Source organism: Lissotriton vulgaris, chromosome 10 (genome assembly GCF_964263255.1).
Source record: "Lissotriton vulgaris chromosome 10, aLisVul1.2, whole genome shotgun sequence".
Classification (NCBI taxonomy): domain Eukaryota; kingdom Metazoa; phylum Chordata; class Amphibia; order Caudata; family Salamandridae; genus Lissotriton; species Lissotriton vulgaris.
In genome coordinates, this window is record NC_141698.1 from 240,624,141 (window position 1) to 240,642,092 (window position 17,952).

A 17,952-nucleotide genomic window follows, 5' to 3' on the forward strand; every position below is an offset into this window, starting at 1 on the left:
CAGGCAATGACTTCGCGTCCTGTGTGTGTGTATGCGCTCCTCGCTATATTTTTACCGCGTGCCCTTCCCCATCTGCATGCTTCTATATTACAAGGGGATCCCCATGTCTATGTTATACCCTGCTCCTGGCATGCTCTGCCGAAGGCCTGTAGGAGGTCATCCCAGGTCTGTGCGATCGGTATGGCTCTCAGTCCCGCAGTCTCTTCTCTGTGGAGTATTGTACCTTCTGCTATTGCCCAATAGTTGAAAGAAGCGCGCCAATGTTTCGTTTGCGGTGGATTTGCGTCCTTCCAGTGCCGTGTTATGAGTCGTTTGGCGGCTACCAATCCCAGATCCCAGAACCTGGTATGAGCCTTGTTCTGCTTCGACCTCTTGAACAGCCCCAGCACGCAAGTCTCCCATGCGTGCCGTAGTTCTGTCCCTACACCTTTCGTTAACAGTGTAGTCACGTCCTGCCAATACGTCTGCAGCCTGGGACATGCCCACAGCATGTGCAGAAGGTCAGCATTCAGTAACAAACAGCGCGGGCAGCCGGAGGTATCCAGTGCAAAATAACGGTAATTTTGTCAGGGGACAGATATGCTCTGTGTATGATGTAGAATTGTATGATTTTGAATCTCGAATTGCGTGGTATATAGCGCGGTCCTTCCAGGATCCGCTCCCATTCCTTGTCTGTCCAATCCCTCCCTCTGTCAACTGTCCATTTGTCTCTCAGCGGCTGGAGTGTGCATGCCGTGTGTGACTGTAGTGCCTGTGCCAGCCAATGTATCACATGGGACTCATTTCCCATGATGTGGAGGTACTGCATCAGTAGGTGTGTCTGCGGTTCCTCCGTCATGTCTCCCCAGCGTTTCGTGCATTCTCGAATCATGGAGGCATGTAGTAGGAACTGCCCCGCCGGTAAATCGGTATCCGTTACCAGGCTCTCAAATGGGATCAGCGCGCCATCTTTGTACAGATCCGTCATCGTTTCTATCCTGGCTTGCTCCCATCTCTCCAGCATGGTCGCAGTGATCACGCCTCCGACTCTGGGCATGCCCTGTAGCGGAAGCGCTGGGGCGTAGGGTGTGACCGCCCGCGTTAGTCCTAGTGCGCGTTTGTAGCATTTGAGTGCTACCGTCAGGTGCAGCTGTGGTCCGTGGGTTGCTTTAGCTAAGGGGTGGAACAGAGCAAGCTCCGGGGTATGAGTCAGGGCCGGTATCTCCGAGGCCGTATCAGCCAGGTTCCTCCCCGCGAGCCAGCTCACTACCCACTGCAGCTGTGCCGCTAGATAGTAAAGCTCCTGATTGGGGACCGCCAGTCCTCCCACGGTCGCTGGGGCATATAGTTTTTTCAGCGCCACTCTGGGCCTCCCGGTGTTCCAAATGAGCGCCCGGATCATGGTCTCTAGCTCTCTGAAGATCCGGTTGGGAACATACACCGGTATATTAGAGTAATAGTAAAGGAGCCTCGGGAGCGCTATCATCTTCGTCAGGGCGACTCGGGCTGGGACATTCAGTGGGAGCGTGCTCCAGAAAGCCATTTGGGCTCGTAGAGAGGAAATGGCCCTGACTAGGTTGCCTTCCAGCACATCCGCTCGGGACCGGTAGATGTGGATGCCTAGGCATTTGAAGGTGCCTGCATGCCAGGTAGGTGTCGTTCCCCCTATACGCACTTCGCATTCCAGCATGTCGGGGTGAAAGGGGTAAACCCTGGATTTCCCCCAGTTAACTTTCAGTCCCGAGTGAGTCGTGAACTCTCGCAGGGTGTCCGTGAGTCCTTGCGGTATCCGTGTAAGGTCCCTGATATAGAGGAGCAGGTCATCAGCATATAGTGAGACCGCGTGCGTGCCATCTATCAGTGGAATACCCCACTCTGCGCCCTGTCTCCTCAGTAGTTCCGCCAGCAGTTCCATCGCTAAGGAGAAGAGCAGCGGCGACAAGGGGCAGCCCTGTCTCGTGCCCCGTCTTACTTGTATGGTATCGGACAGGAGGCCCCCGATCCGGACCCGTACGCTGGGTAGTCTAATAGAGGAGGCTGACCATATCTGTGAATGCCTCTCCTAGTTCATTCTTCTGCATTACTGCTCGGAGGTACGGCCATTCCACTGAATCAAATGCCTTTTCCAAATCTAATACAAGACACCCCGATCGCGGCCAAGGCGTCCTTGCGTATTCCTGTACCCTGAATAGCCGGCGGATGTTTTGCGATGTGCTGCGTGTGGGTAAGAAACCGTTCTGGTCTGCATGGACTAGTGTGGGCATGTATAGGGCTAGCCTCCGGGCCAATGTGGATGCAAATATTTTGTAGTCGGCATTCAGAAGGGCGAGTGGCCGGTATGAACCCAACTGTGTCCTGTCCTTTCCAGGCTTTAAGAGGGAGACCAAGGTGGCTTCATTTAAGGTGGGTGGTAGTGAGGAGTCGTCCAGTGCTGCCTCGTACATTTTGATCAATTCCGGGATCAGGAGATCCGGATATGCCTTGTAAAACTCCGCAGGGAGTCCATCGGGGCCCGGGGATTTCCCGTTGGAAAGCGCCGCAATGACTACCCGGAGTTCCTCTGATGTGATAGGCGCCGCCAATTCATCACGCTGAGCATCTCTAAGAGTCGGTAGTGGTATCGGCATTAGGTACTCCTCGGTGTACGGAGCGGGAGTTGGCAAGCAAGATTGGTACAATTTGTCATAGTGACCAGTGAACGCATGATGTATCTCCTGTTGTGTGCGCAGGAGTACCCCCTCAGCTCCCAGTATTTCCGTTACTGGTTTTGTCTTTTCCTCTCTGCTAATTAACCATGTTAGTAACTTGCCGGGTATATCTCCCCTATCATGAGTGCGTGCCGAGTGGGCTGCATAATTCAGGCATCGCAGCCTCTCTATCAGCTTCTCGTGTTCCGCTTGCGCAGCCCGTAGCTCCGCTCCGTCATCCCTCATCGTGTCTTGCTCGTGTTGTATCAGCCCCGCCTCCACTCTTTTTAGGTCTTTCTCAACTCGCCGCCTAAGGTTTACCTGCGTGCCCAGGCATTGCCCCCTTATCACCACTTTAAACGCATCCCATTCTATCTTGGGGGGTTGGATGCTGTGCCGGTGTGTGTTCCTCAAAGTAGTGTACTATGTGTGCGAACAGCGAGTCTCGGAAAGGTGCGTCCAATAGGAGATCCGGCTGCAGTCTCCCGGTGGGGATCGGAGGGTGTGCGTTTGCCCATGTGACGTCTAGCATGTGGGGATTGTGGTCCGAATGCGTCCGGCCCATGTAATATGCGTCAGTCGCTAATGGAAGTAGGTCTTCAGTGAGCATGTACCTGTCTAGCCGTGTATATAGGTCATGGGCACCTGAGTAGTATTAGTATGTCCGGGTGCCTGGGTTTCGGTGTCGCCACACGTCTTGTAGGTTCCAGTGGGTGGCCCAGGCCGTAAGGGCCTTCATGGCACCCACTACTGGTGCATTGGGTAATGGCGGGAAGGAGAGGTCTAACGTGGTATTCAGCACGCAGTTGTAGTCCCCCCCAGTATCCAGGGGGTCCCGTGCCAGTGTGATAGAGCTGCCGATACTCTCGTGAGGAACCCCTGTTGATCTGTGTTGGGAGCATAGATCGATGCCAAAACTATTGGGCGTCCATCCAGCCGCTCTTCACAACCACCAGCCTCCCCTCTCCATCAATATAGGAGTCCTCAATGTCGAACGGGGTCCCTGGTTTCATCCATATCAACACACCCCGTGCATAGGAGGAGAACCCTGTCGCGTATAGCTGTCCGCGCCTCCGTCTGCGTAGTGTATGTACCTCGGGTGTGGTTAAATGTGTCTCCTGCAGGAGTGCGATTTGGACCTTGTGTCTCTTCAGGTATGAGTAGATCATGTACCTACGCGAGGGTGTATGTATGCCACGCACATTCTATGTGCAAATCTTAACCGCAGTCATCACAGGTCATCAGTGGAGCTCCTCCTCCCTCCCCTCCAGCCTCGTTGTCCTCCCCACAGAGCCTCCCATCCCCCATCACAACAACATTTCCACGTGTACCTGTGAGACGCAAAGATGAGTACAATGAGTCTATTACCAACTTGTGGATGCAGCAGAGTTAAAAAAAGGGGGGGGGGAGCAGAAACAGGGAATAATACCAAAAGGTCGGCTGCTGAACGTGCAGTCGTCCAAGCACTCTACTGAGATAGTTAACGTTCAAGTCTGGGGGGTCGCTGCCCATCCCGCGGGGCGAGGGAGTCACTGTTAATAAACAAAGCGCGGGTGCGTGTTTAGCCTCACGCGGGGGGGGGGAGTCTGCTGTCACAGCCGGCCACTTAGTAAGCCTCATAACAGACGCTGCAGTGCGTCCATCAGTCGGCGCGACACCGCAGGCACCCGTCTGCAGAGTGCTTCAGCGGCACGAGCCCGCCGAGCCATGCAGGACTGTGGGGTCCCAGTTCAGTGAGCCCAGTTAGAAGAAGTTACCTGTTATTGCCCACCTGCTGATTGCCAGCGCTCGACCAGTCTCGGCATCTACTCACTGTGTCTCAGGTGGGTGTACCAGTGGAGGCGGCCTGTTCCTTCGGCCTCCCCTTGTGTAGCCCATCAGTGTCTAATGTCGCCCTCCTTCCAGCACACTGCTCCCTTCGATCAGGCAGTGTGAGCAGGGAGAACGGAAAGGAAAAAGAGGAACGGGCGGAAGAGGCGCCAGGGCACGCCAGTCTGTTATCCGAACAGGTCCACCGTCTGCGGTGTGACGTCCGGTAAGTCTTCTGAAACTTGTGAGTCCGGTATTCCGTATATTGCCTCGTCGTCGCTCAATAATGCCCTGGGGCTGGTGGCCGGTAAAGAGCGCTGGGCCGGTGAGTTGTTGAGTTCCGTGGCCATTTGTAGTGCTTCCATTTGTTTCCGGCGCATTTCGTCCTCGGGCGGGCCTGCATTTTGTTGTGCTCCATCCGCTGTTAGCGAAGGCGATCTGTTTCTGCGTCTCCGTTCAGAGCCTCTGCGCCTTCTCACTCGGGGCTGGTCTGCTGGCCTTGTGGTATTCTTGTCCGTCCCGTTGTCCAGCCAGGCTTCCACCTTATCGGAGGTGTTGAAGAAGTGGGTCTGTTCGTGTGCTACCACCTGCAGTCTTGCCGGGAAGAGAAGGGAGTACGTGAGCCCGAGCTGGCACAGCCGCCGTTTTACTGCCAGGAATGAGTGTCTCTGGCGCTGCACTTGGACCGTGTAGTCCGGGAAAAACATGATACTGGCGTTGTCCACCTGGACGTTGTCGAGTTTGTGAGTTTCCCTCAAGATGGAGTCACGGTCTCTGTAGTTCAGGATGCGGATGAGCAGTGGGCGTGGGTTAGAGCCTGTTGGGAGTGGTCTGGAAGGGACCCGGTGTGCCCGCGAAGTGAGGCGATAGGGCGCCTTCCGGCAGCAGGGCGCGGAGCCAGTTCTCCACATGTGTCGTAGGGTCTCTCCCTTCCCATTTTTCGGCCAATCCCACTATTCGGACATTGTTTCGTCTCGCCCGTCCTTCTGCATCCTCCGCCCTGTCTTCTAAGAACTCGACTCTGTTGAGGAGGTCCTTCATTTGCTTGTCTGATTGCGTGACTCGTGGTTCCATGTCCGATACTGTGTGTTCCAGGGCCGCAGTGCGTTCAGCAAGTTTTTTGTGATCCGCCCTCAGGTGCGTCAGGTCTATGGCGACTCCATTTATTTTCGCCTCCAGCGATGTTCGGGTGGATTGTATTGAATTCTCTAGTCGTTCCATGGCTGCCAAGACTGAGTCCAATCTGGCCGTCACTGGGTCTGCTTCACCCGTCTTCGGTGTCTTGTCCATCTTGCCTTTCGTGTTTGTGCCCCCTGCTCCCACGTGCTTCCCAGCTCCTCCAGACATGGGCAGGGCCTTGCTCGCTAATGCCGTTACAGGAGTAACCCCTGGTGTCACTGCTCGGCAATGTTCCGGATCGCGCGGACACAGTCTAGGGAAAGTTCACCAGTCGGGAGTCCGGGGTAGAATGGCCCGGCAGGGCCGTGTGTGTCCTCCCTCTGCTGGGTGATAATTCAGTGCAGGTACAGCGTCACTGTGCTTGCGAGATGGTTTTGTAGGCAGGCGCCCAGCGCACTGGTCTCGGTCAGGCCGGGATGCAGGCTTTATGATTTAGTGCGTGTTGCGCTCCCTCGGCGTCCTCTGGCCAGGTGAGTCCGGCAGTGTCATCCGGCCTCAGATGTTGTTTGCGCTGCCTTCTGTGCCGCACTACCGCAACTCTTTTGGCTCGCTGTTGTGAATCTGTGATTGAGTTGAGTCCTCACGACCCTTCCCCTGAGTGCCTCGTGGTCTTTAGCGCCATTGTTGAATACAGGGCTCCCGGCCGGCAGTACCTCCATCAGCGGTCTTGCTTCCACAACCCTGGTTAGATCCCTATGGGTGGTCACTTCCCGTCTGATCCGCCAGGGGATTGCTCTGCTTTGCGCCCCTGCGGAGGCCTTTGACCTCTCCGGTATGCCGCCGTCGCGCGCACTTTTCTGGTAGTCTGCTTCGACTGGCTCATGCATGGCGTGACAGTAGTGGGGCGCAGGCCTTGCGTTCGTCCCTGAGAACACTTGCACCATCCGCCGCCGGTGCGGTCTCCTCTCAGCCCGGCGATGAGGTGTCCGGCATGTGATTACTCTTTTTTTTGTTTTTTTTTGTTAAAGTCGCGCTTCGCCGGGTCCTATGAGATTCCGGGAGGTTTGTCAGTGGATTCGCTATGTACAGGTATCGCTAATCCTAAGCGTGCATTGGGTCCCCCAAGGGCGTCGGTCCTGTGTGCGCCTCTCCCGCTCTGGATCCGTAGTTGTATTATGGGCCCTTAGTGCCTGGTTTCCGGACGGACGCTGCCGTGCTAGCGTGGGCGCCGCTTCCTGGCAGCACGGAAGGGCCTGTTGGTACTCGTGGCCTGACGCACCTGTGCCCACTGATTTGAGCGGCGCTGTGCGGGTCCCCGGGCCTTATCCCGAGCGTCCCTGTGGCTCGGGGCTTCCCTTCGGGTCTCCGGTGCCAATAACTGTGGGCGGGCGTGCAGGCCTCCAGGCGGCGGACCTCCGCCTGCCGCTCACCGCCGCTGTTGCGTTCTCCTGCCCTCCTGAGTTCAGCCGCCGTCTGTCTCCGCAGCCAGGGGGGGGGCTCTCCTTACCAACAGCTATGTCTGTGCCTTGTTCCCCTTCACAGTCGCCGGCACGAGTCTGTCGCGAGTGCCCCTCCTCACCGCCCTTAATGTGGTTGTCGTCCGACTGCAGCCTCACCGGGGGTCTTCAATGGGCTGGCGATGATGTGCAGTGCCCCGGCCCGGCCTCCTCCGTGCAGTCCGTGTTCTTCACCAGCTCTCGCGGCCCGCACTTCCGGTTCAATCCTCGCCGTTGCGTGGCGAGTCTTGCCGGCGCGGCCACCCTTCGCCCGGCTCAGTCCTCTGCGGTGGTGTCGGTGCGGACCCGCAGCTCGTAGAAGCTCGAAACTAAGTCCGATGCTGGCCAATGCTCCCGCAGCACGATTCTCCGATTTGTGGACAGCTGTGCGGAGTATTAGTCGATAAATAACCCCTGTTGTGAAGGTTCACTCCGGTGCTCTTTTAGGATGCTTCCAGCCTCGCTGCGTGCTTAGCCACGCCCCGCCTGACCCTGTGCCTCATGGGAACAGTCCAGCCCGAACTGCCAAGCCATGTCTTCCCTGGACGGGAAACAAGCTTCCGAGGACCGGTTTCTGGCATTCCAGCCGTCTTCAGCCCGGCTTGCTTGAATCCAGTGGCAAAGTGAGCAAGGGACTCACGTCTGAGCATACCCTGCCACACTTATGGCGGCCAAAAGCGGTACAAGAGGGGGTGGTGATGGACGGAGCATCTGAATCAATCAAACACTCACACCCAGTCAAAAGATCTGGGTTTAATCCATCACCGTTCTTTAGCCCACTCTGCCACCCCAGTTCAGACATGGCTATATGCAAGTCAGTCTGACCCTGTGCCTCATGGGAACAGTCCAGCCCGAACTGCCAATTTTACGGCCTTTGACGGCTAACTTATAGTTTGCTCTACAGAGTGTCACCCTATCCTTATCTCTTGGGGCAGATTTTAGAGCAGCTTTCAGCTCTATCGAGGCACAGGAGCATTGTTGGTCAAACCACCTTGGTTCTTCCGATCTAGCTCTATGTGATGTGGATCTAAGCAGACCGTCAATTAATTGGACGACACCCTCAAAGGCCCTGACTAGTTCAAGCCCCCTCCACATCCGGGTCTAAGCAGCTCGAGATCGCTTGTTCACCGTCTTTCAATAGTGCTCTATAAAAGACTTCCCCGTTGGCCTGTGACCAACTCAACCTCCTACATTGATCTGTGGCACTTACCATCCCCTCCCCATCCATTTGGTGGTTTCTTACAGAGGTTTAACTCCGCAAACAAATTCTAAAATGTAACACCCAATTTTACAGTGCCATGGACACAAAAATAAAATCAATAAATGAAGCACTTCCTCTGCCTGTGAATGTGGGGTTGGGTCGTTTTATCCATACCAACTTCAATCAGATCCATGGTGTGTGTGAGGGCATACGCATTTAATAGTATACTTAGTGCCTTTCCCTCCTTAGTGTGTTCCATATGCGGGCCCTCTTCCAGTGTGCATGTAGACCAGTTCCCACACTTAACACTCAAATTTAGGCATAGGTGGCAATTGAAGTCGCCGGCTAAAACCAAGTGGAGTGCCAGCGCCCCTGGCTCTTGTGTGTGAGTGAGCCTGCTGTCTAGCTCTTGCAAGCTTACAGTGCCCTGACCCGATGGCATTGCATTATAAAAATGTATTATAATTAACTTGTGACCTTTATTATAGAACCTAAGCCCCTGCACGATATCTGAATCCGATTCCAAGTCAGTCCATCTGCCCTGTAACCTGAGATCAGCATTTGTGACCAACCCTCCTCTAGCTCTCCCTGATAGTGCCTTGCGAGCCGGTACAAAGTAGGTTTTGTAACCCTCTAGATGGAAGAAGCTGTTCTCTACTTCTATTTGTCCTGTGAACAGATAATTTGGAATTTCCTTATATAAAATACCAAATCTTCATTCTTAAATTTTGACGATAAACCTTCTATATTCCCGGAAACTAGCTTAAATTCTCTCTCATATTGCCTGTCTGCGCTGACTAATGTCAGGCGGGTGTGAGCCCCTTGGTCTTCCATATTTAGGTCACTATGCTCTTGTAATCGTGCTGCTTTGGGGTCTAGACTGATTTGACTTACTATTCCCCTAGCTGTGTTCACCACTTCTGTCCTTCCTGGGTCTATGATGATGGCTTTGCTTACGTGGACATGAACATCTTTAACTTCCCCAAGCCCAGCCAATCAATGTCATTTAAATCTCTAGCATTACTAAGGGGAGAGTAAAAATTGTATGTCGGGACTCTGAAACCTCTCCCATACTCTCCCACCCGGTGCCCCGTGCGTTCCTGCTGGTTATTCAAGATCATCGTGTGTCTGTAAAAGTAGCCCAGTGGGAGCATTTTAATACTTAAGCCCCCTCATCTCGGTAGAGCCTCGCACTCAGAGAAAGCAGTTTACGCACAAGCTCGGGGTACCTTAAAGTCACAATAACGCAGTCCCCTGAGAAAGCTTTCCTGGTACTACCAATCCAAAACGCTCTTCTGGCCATCAGAATGTGCCTATAGTCAGTGATATTGAACCCTACTTTCCTGCACAACCAATGTGCTGTCTTATTAATCAGATTTGAGGTAGATTCTTCTCTATCATTCATGCAGGCTGGAACACCCTTAAGAACCAAAGTGTATGGGCATGAGGCGGGGGTAAATCTAAAACTGGCAGGTCTGTGGTACATCGTGCACTTTATTTATTTTATATTCTTGTAAAGCGCCAGACTAGACCCCCGGAGGGGTATCTCCGCGCTATTGCTGCAACAGGGAGAGTTCTGATTTAAATTGTGTGTCCAACCTAAAAATAGGAAACTACAGGGCATTATTTGTTAGGGTACAGATAGGTTTTTAAAGTTTTCCGGAAGGTCAGGTGGCTAGAGAGAGATCTTAATTCCGGGGGCAGACTTTGTGTTGACGACTCCCTAAGATGTTAGTGTGGGGTGGCTCTATCCACTTTGCTGATGGGGGCTGTTTGTTGTGCTGAGATGTTGCCTGCAGTCCCCACCCTAAAGTCCCTGTGTTCCCTGGTGGTAGTACTTATGTAATTTCTGTTTTCAGCCAGGGGGACTGGGTTTGATGCTCTAGTGTCCCCATCTTGTGTTCCTGTGGGCTGTTCGTTAGCCCCATTTCCCCTCCCCTCGCCCGCTACAACCGTGGGTGCAACTTGGGGTTTAGGAACTTCCACTACACACTGGCTAGCGTCATTGGTGGGTGCACATGCCTTGGCCAGGTGTAACAACAGTTTTTCCTCTTTTGACCTTAGTTTGCCAAATAAAGGCCCCAAAAGGACAATTATCAATGTTTCGCTCTTTTTCAACACTCAAGATCAGCCCCCAACTCTACACTGACACATTCACCACTGTGGGACGTTTGACTGGCATCTAGGCCTGCTGTATCAGAGGGCCTAATTACTTGAGTCTCTGGCATGGTTTTTTGTTTCTTATTATGTGTTGATTTGAGGGATGCCCCACCCCTAATTCCCTTTGCTGGTGGCTCATCGCTGTATAAGGGCTTGGTGGTACTGACACTGCAAAGTTTGGTGATCCTGTTCGAGCGGGTAATAGCCTCCCCCACGCCTATGCATGGTGCAATTGCATTTCTTGTCGTGAACGGGGTCAACGTTATGGCCCCAGCCCCCTCCTCTGCTGGAATGTCCAAGTCTGTATCCCCTGCAGCATTCTGGGGAAAGCTGATGCAAAAAGTGTGTGCCTCTGTGAGTTCTTGTGACGGGCATCCTGACAAAGGAGGAGAGGCGATGAGAATGGCTCTTTCCTTGTTTACGCTACTACCAAGTGTGGCCGAACACGAATGGGCCGTTCCATTAGAGGATTTGGTCAGTGCTATACTACTCATGGATGAACGTTTTCGGTCCACAAGGGTGTCCAGGGAAAGTCTTTTTTCTGTAAGTTGAATCTGGTGGGTCAGCAATGATTCAGCTCTAGTCAGAAAGGCATCCAAAGTCCCTGTGACCCCACCACCTACCAGAGAACCCATGGCCTTGCGCTTGCTCATTCTGCTCTCAAACCTATGCACAAGGGTGTCACAAAACAATACTTTATAAGTCCTCCCTGGGTCCAGCTCAGTGATTGCCTTGTCACCCAGATGTCAGGAGGGTGGCCCAGCCCTGCCGCGACCTGTCGCAGACGGGCGCAGACAGGCCCGCCCTTGGCCCGGGCACTCCCGTGGGCATCCCCGATGCAGGAGCCCTGGCCCCTTTTAAGCGCCTCCTGGCGCGCTGGTTACAGGACGAGGCAAGGAGCGCCGCAAGGGGTGATGGGGTATGTAGTTTCCTCAGTCTGGTCAGCCCAGTCAGTAGAAGGCATCCCCGGCTCTCCCCAGGTCTCTACAGCAACAGCAATTGCTGGTGGCTGATGGCTGATAAACAGGATAATGGGCTCCCTTGGAGCATGCAGCGAGGCCCAGGACCTGCGAGGAGGCTGAGACCGAGCACAGAAGGGCCGCGGGGAAGAGGAGAGGCCGGCGGGACGGACAGTGTGACCTCCGCATAGGTGTCACACCCTGGACAGAAGGGGTAAAGGGAATGGATAGAGGCCCGGAGATCGGAGGGCGGTGAACTGATCCAGCCTCCAGTCTGATCATTACTTAATAGGACCCCGTTTGATGGAAACGCTAGTTTTGCCATAGTCGGTCAATAGTTCTAGTTTATTTGGGACTTAAATTGAGCCGCCGCGAGCTGGCGATGGACTGCCTGACCTTTGTGCCTGACCCTGACTTGGTGGCTGCGCTCAGGCTCATAGCCAGCCTAATACTGCGTGCGGAAAGTGAGTCTAGAGAATGTGCCCTGGTATACCAATCTCAGTCTACACAGTGGAAGAGCTTCAGAGGCGGTGAGTGGGGGAGCAGAAAACAGCCACTTGCGATCCCAATGTTGGTTCAGAGGTCCTGCTAGCACCTAAATGTATCCCCATCAAACTCTTTTAAATCGGAACTCGCCGAGCCTGACCCCAACATGGTGCCCACCAAGGTATTTCCACCAGAGAAAGAAGACGTCCCATTAGACGAGGGGGTCCCGATGTTCTAACCGGATTAATGCCATAGCTGAGTAAACGAACCACAGAACATGAGGCAAGCCTAGCTGCAGAGTCACAAAGTCCAACTGACTCTACCTGCCTAACTGTAAGATGGCCGCCAAGCTCCATACCCTTTCCTATCCTTCCATCCTTGTCATCTCCACTCTCCCGTTTCTTGACTCAAGACCTCAACACTCTTCATGATCTTCAGTCTAACACTGCGGAGCCCGAGCTTCATGGCCAATTCCCGGTGGAGCTGCACCGACAGCTATAGGGGAGACCGTCTCCATCTCACCGCTAATGCCGTGACCTACCCAGCCGGACTTCGGACATATGACTCGTTTTTTTCTCCACTGCAGACTCTTCCCTGTGGACTTCCAGCTCTCGTGGTCTTTTTGGGGCTTGATTTTTGTGCTCACTAGTAACTCCTGTCTTGACTATATAATCATTCTGTAACTTATGTGAAATTTTATAACTTGCAACTTGCTGTTTCCTATGTAAAGCGCTTCAATACCTCCGGGTTCAGCAAAGCTATATAAAACTCATTAAATAAAAAAATAAAACAAAATGTGAGACAGTGTTACCCAAGGGCTGCAGCACTGGTTGTGCCACCCTGTGTGAGACTAAGTACAAAATGACTCCCAGCATGCCACTGCAGGCTTGTAGAGCAGTTTTAAACTGCTAGTTTGACGTTGTCATTTAAACAAATGTCAAAGCCTATACTTACTTTAACAATGTATGTAAGGAAGGCTTATGGAGCCCTGAGGCAGGGAACTATGCACTATTAAGTAGGACATATATTTTTTATATGTCCTAACAGCAAAATGTCCAAATTGTCTTTTGCTGCGGAATAGTTAGTAGCCCATAGACTAACACGGAGTTATCAGCTGACCACTCCCCCTGCTAATGTCTGGATGGGACTACTAAAAATGGGCATTTCAAGGCATCAAATTAATTGTGGCATTAAATCCGACTTGATTCTTATGTGAATTTAATGTCATTTTTTGGGAAAAGAAACTTGTAGAAAGTTGCACTCTGTAGTCCAGTTTGTCCAGAGGCCTCACACAGTCGCTGGCCACACGACAGCCTTCTGCTCTCCTGGCTACCAGGCTTAGGAACAAAGGTAGTCTGTTACTGAGGGAGGTGTTACCGCCCCTTTGCAGTAAGTCAATTCAGGATGTTGTCCCAAGAGGGAAAGCCACATTCGGTGGGCAAATGGTGATCACTCTCCTAAAGAGTTGCCTTTTTGTTCAGGTAGACAGGCCGATGGTAGGAACAGAAGAGGGAAAACCAGTACAAAAACAGATTTTCCCATGAGCTTGTAGTCCACTAGTAACCACACATCTAGGGTGGGCTACCAAGTTCCTAACATCTAAGGAAGGTTTCAGACATCTTGGGAGTGGGCAGAATAGTGCACCCTGGGATTGCTAGATGCCACATATAGCTGGAAATATTCACGGGGCTGGAGGAATCCTGGTAGTGCATTGCTTATGTGATGGCGTCAACCCCACAGGGCACTTTCTGGGCATACATTTGGCTCCCCTGACATGGCATCCCTGGTACCCTGAACCTCAGATCAAGCCAAAACTGGAGAAAGAACTGAAGAACCGCTGCCCTGCTGATCCTTGCATGTGGCAAGAAAGGCTTCACCGTCTGCTGGACTGCACCTACCGCACCTTGGGCTAGTGAAGAGGGTACTACACCTGTGGTTCCGGGCTTGAGAAAAAGATGCTCCTGTGCACCAGAAAAAAAATGAGTCAATGGTAAGTCAGCTGACCCTCTGGGAGCAGCATGAGGGCATTCAAAGCGGCACCAGGGCCATCTGGCACATTCGTAGCCACATTCCTAGAATTGTCACCAGCTGCTGCTGGCCACCCGAGACCAATTCTCAACAGCCAAAAGTTGCACCGAGTCTGCTGGACTCATGAGTGTCGTCTTAGTCTGTATTAGCCCCCAAGGGACACAAGCCCCCAACAAAGGATTTCGCTGGACTCGCTGCGTATGGAAAATGTTAGCACAGCAGCAACTGCCTTTTTATGGCTCAAAGAGGACTTCAGGGGACCTCGACCTCTGTGGCTAAAGTTGCCCCACCATATCCATGGAAAGGAATTCCTGCAGAGCACCCTCAGCATCCTGCTTACATTCCAATAAAGTCTATGGAGGTTTTGATGTAAAGTATAAAAATTGACTTAAGACTGCTTTGGTGACAAAGCAAATGTCCATATACTCATTACTGGCTCTCCTGACCTTCTCCCTACTGGATTTGGTAGCCCCACTTGGGCCGGAGCAGTTGAAAACAAAGTTTTTCAAACTTCACAAAAGTTTCCATTCTTTACAGTGACCAATGCTTTTTGCGCTTTTAACAAAAAAGCTGAGATTTAGGTTTTACTTTAAAATCTATATCTCCGGAACCCTCGGGTGGATTTTGCTCATCTTGCTGTCTGAAAATTCTTAAAAATATAATAATTTTTTATAAATTGGCGTTGCATTTCTTTCATGTTGATTGACTTTATTTCATTGTTTGGTGTTTCTAAATGCTTTACACTAGTTCCTATGTTTAAGCCTGGCTGCTCTAAGCCACAGCTACCAAGGGTTGAGCTAAAGGTTTTTTACAAATGAGCCTGACTCGACCCAATTCAGTTTTGTAAGTGTATTACATGGCAAGGTTGCACGACCATACCATATATTACACCAAAATCCTCAAAGTATTCATTCATTTTCATTTGTGCCTCAAGGTCCTTCCGGTGTGCCTCTTTATCTGTGATTCCCAATTAGGTAGTCTGTGCAGTACATCTGAGTATACAAATATGAATTTCTCACCATATCTCCATTTCACCTATGGACCTCTGCCCCTCCCCTTTTTCACTGTTTATTCTGTGGTCCCTTCCTGGTAGCTCGTTCTCACTTCTAGTCCTCAACCCCTGCAACTCTGTTTCATCTCTTGCTCACACCTATTCTGTGTCTGTTTTTGCTGCTATCCCCTCAGTGTTCTGTGCCTCCTCTTGCCCCATTCCCTGTAACCCTCTCTCTCTCACTACTGGGCTCTCTCTCCCTCTGTCTCACCTTTAGCCTTCTTTCTGTGTTTTCATCTTTCCTCCTCCTCCACGTCACCTCCTCTATTATCCGATTTTACCCGACCGCCACACTTGATGCCGTCTTTCATCTTTGGCACTCCTCTCCACCTATTTCCAATGTCAACTCAGGCCCCATTGCCCCCCCTCCATGGCTGCATCTCACCTCCCATCTAATCCTGTTTTTTCTTTCTTCACATTCCCTTCTGTAGACATGCCTCACCACTTGCACTGCTCCCCTGCTGTCCCTTGTGACCTATGGTTCATCGTGACCTACTGTCTCATTTCTGGTTCCCTTGCACCTGTTACCCAATCCTAAACTGGCACCCAAATACCCTGTCTCACCACTGACCCACTACTCCACAGTTCCATATCACCTCTTGCCCCACATTTCTGTCTCACCAATACTCCTTTCTCCTCATGGCACAGTTTGACCCCTCTTTCAGAAGGTCATTTTGCCTCTAGCCCACTCTTCCCCAGTGCTCCATCTCACCACTGGTCCCCATTGTCCTGTTCCACTTCTGCCCTCTCGCTTCAGTGTCTCAACTCAAGTCTGCCCCCTCAACCCACTGCCCACGCTGCTCTGCCAAACGTTTTTGCCCACCTTCCACTTCTTGCCCCTCTCTCCTCTTGCCCCAAGCTGATGGGCACCATCTGACCTTTGTCCCTCCTCCCCTTCAACCCTGTGTTGCCTCAGATCCCCCATTCACCATTACCGCCCTGTCACACATTCTACCCTCTCCCCCCACTGCCCTCTGTGTCCAGTGGATACCCTCCATCCACTGCCATGTGTGCTTCTCGTCTTCCTACTTACTCCACCCATGTTTCCTATGGCCCACCCACAATCTTTACCAACTATCTTCTAGCTCCCTGCCACTGCTGCCTCTTCTCACATATGGGTCCCTTCACCAGCTGTTCAATCTCACCTCTACCACCCCATCCCTCATCCGTCCCATCTCAGCTTTGGCCACCTCCCCCCAATGCCCTCTCTTAGCTGTGGCATCTCGTTTTTCTGCATCACCACTGGCTTCCCTCCTTCTGCTACACTGAGTTTCCTCTGACACCCTCCATGTCTTACTTCTGGCCCCTATATCTCTTTATGCCTTGTCTCCTCTTTTGCCCCCCTACTGTACCATCCCATCTCACCACTGCCACTTCCCTCCATCCCCTGTTACTTTTGGACCCTCCGCACACTTCTCTGTCTCACTTACCTTGACCAGTTCCCTCTACTGTTCTGTCTCACCTTGGGACCCCTTCCTGTCTCACCTCTGGCCTTCATTTCCGCAAACCCCTTCTCAGCTCTGAACTCCTCACTCTCTTTTTCCTCTGGTCTCCCCATGTAGCCCGATCTCAACTCAAACACTCATCTCCTAATCCTATGTCACCTTTGCCCTCCCCCCAGCTTCACTCCCTGGATGTCCTATTCCACTTTTGGGTCTATTGGCACACTGTCATGTCTCACCTTTGTCCCTCTCTCACATCTAGCCCACTTTTTCAATGCTGTGCCTTTTCATCTCCCACCCTGCTTACCCACTATCTCATCTCATCTCTAGCCCCCAGGCCCGGTAACTCAGTCTTACTTGCTGCCTATCACCGCCATCGCCTAGCGTCTCCTTTGGCCACCCAACTGTAGTCTCACTTTTGATTCTCTCCCCTGACTGTACGTCCCATGTCTGGCACATCTCCCACTACTGCCTGGTCACACATCTGGCCCATCCACATTGGTTTCCTCTATCCTATGGCCCACCCCCACACATACTGTTTCTTACTCCTGAAAACCTACTCCTTGCTACCCTTCCTTACCTCTTGCCTTTCTACCCCTGCCATGTGCCAACTGTGGCCCCTTCCACAGCTGTGTCTGCTTCTCTTCCCCTCTAACGTCCACCTTCTGATGTTTTGCCTTACCTTTGCTGTCTCCTGTGGCTCTCCTCCCGCCAGTTGCTATTTCTTTCCTCTAGCTCACCCCTCTGCCCACTACACTAGATCACCTCTGGTCCTCTGAAGTCCTGATCACCACTGGACGACAACCCCCTGCTTTCCCATGTCCTCTCTGGTCCTTTATTGGAGCTAACTTGTCCCTGCCTCGAGGGCCCTGTCTCCCTTCTTGCCCACACTCTACACTGTCCCATCTTATTTCTGGCCCACTCCGCCCCACTGTTCCCTCTCACCCCATAGTTCTGTATTATCCTTTATACTCTCTCCTCATAAAACTGAGTTTCCTATGACCTGTACACCCATGAACAAATCTCATCTTTGACCCCACTCACCCTGCTAACGTTTCTCATCTTGGGCACCATTCACTTTTTGTCTCCTGTAGTCTACTTCCACAAGATGCACCTTCTCATCTCTGGTACTTCCCCCCTTGCGACTACACCTCACAACTTCCCCCCTCCTCCCCCTTCCTGCTGTCCTGTTACAACTCTGGTCCCCATCTCCTATGTACACAATTCATCTCTGCCCCTCTCTCCCCGTGTCCCATCTCACCTCTCCCCTCCACAGGGCCACCTATCCAAAGCACACCTCTGTGTCCACAACCCCATAGCTCGTTGTATCCTTTTGGTGCCTCTCTTCTGGAGCCCTATCTCACCTCTAACTGTGCTCCCACCAGGTGCACTGTCTCACCGCTCATCCCTCACTGTCCCAAGCCCCTTTTGCTGCCCACTCACCACTGCCCCACTTCAGCTCTTTCAACCCTCCCTGTAGGAAATTCATCCTTCTTGCCCTGATCACTCCCATTGTTTTTACTGATACTGATGGT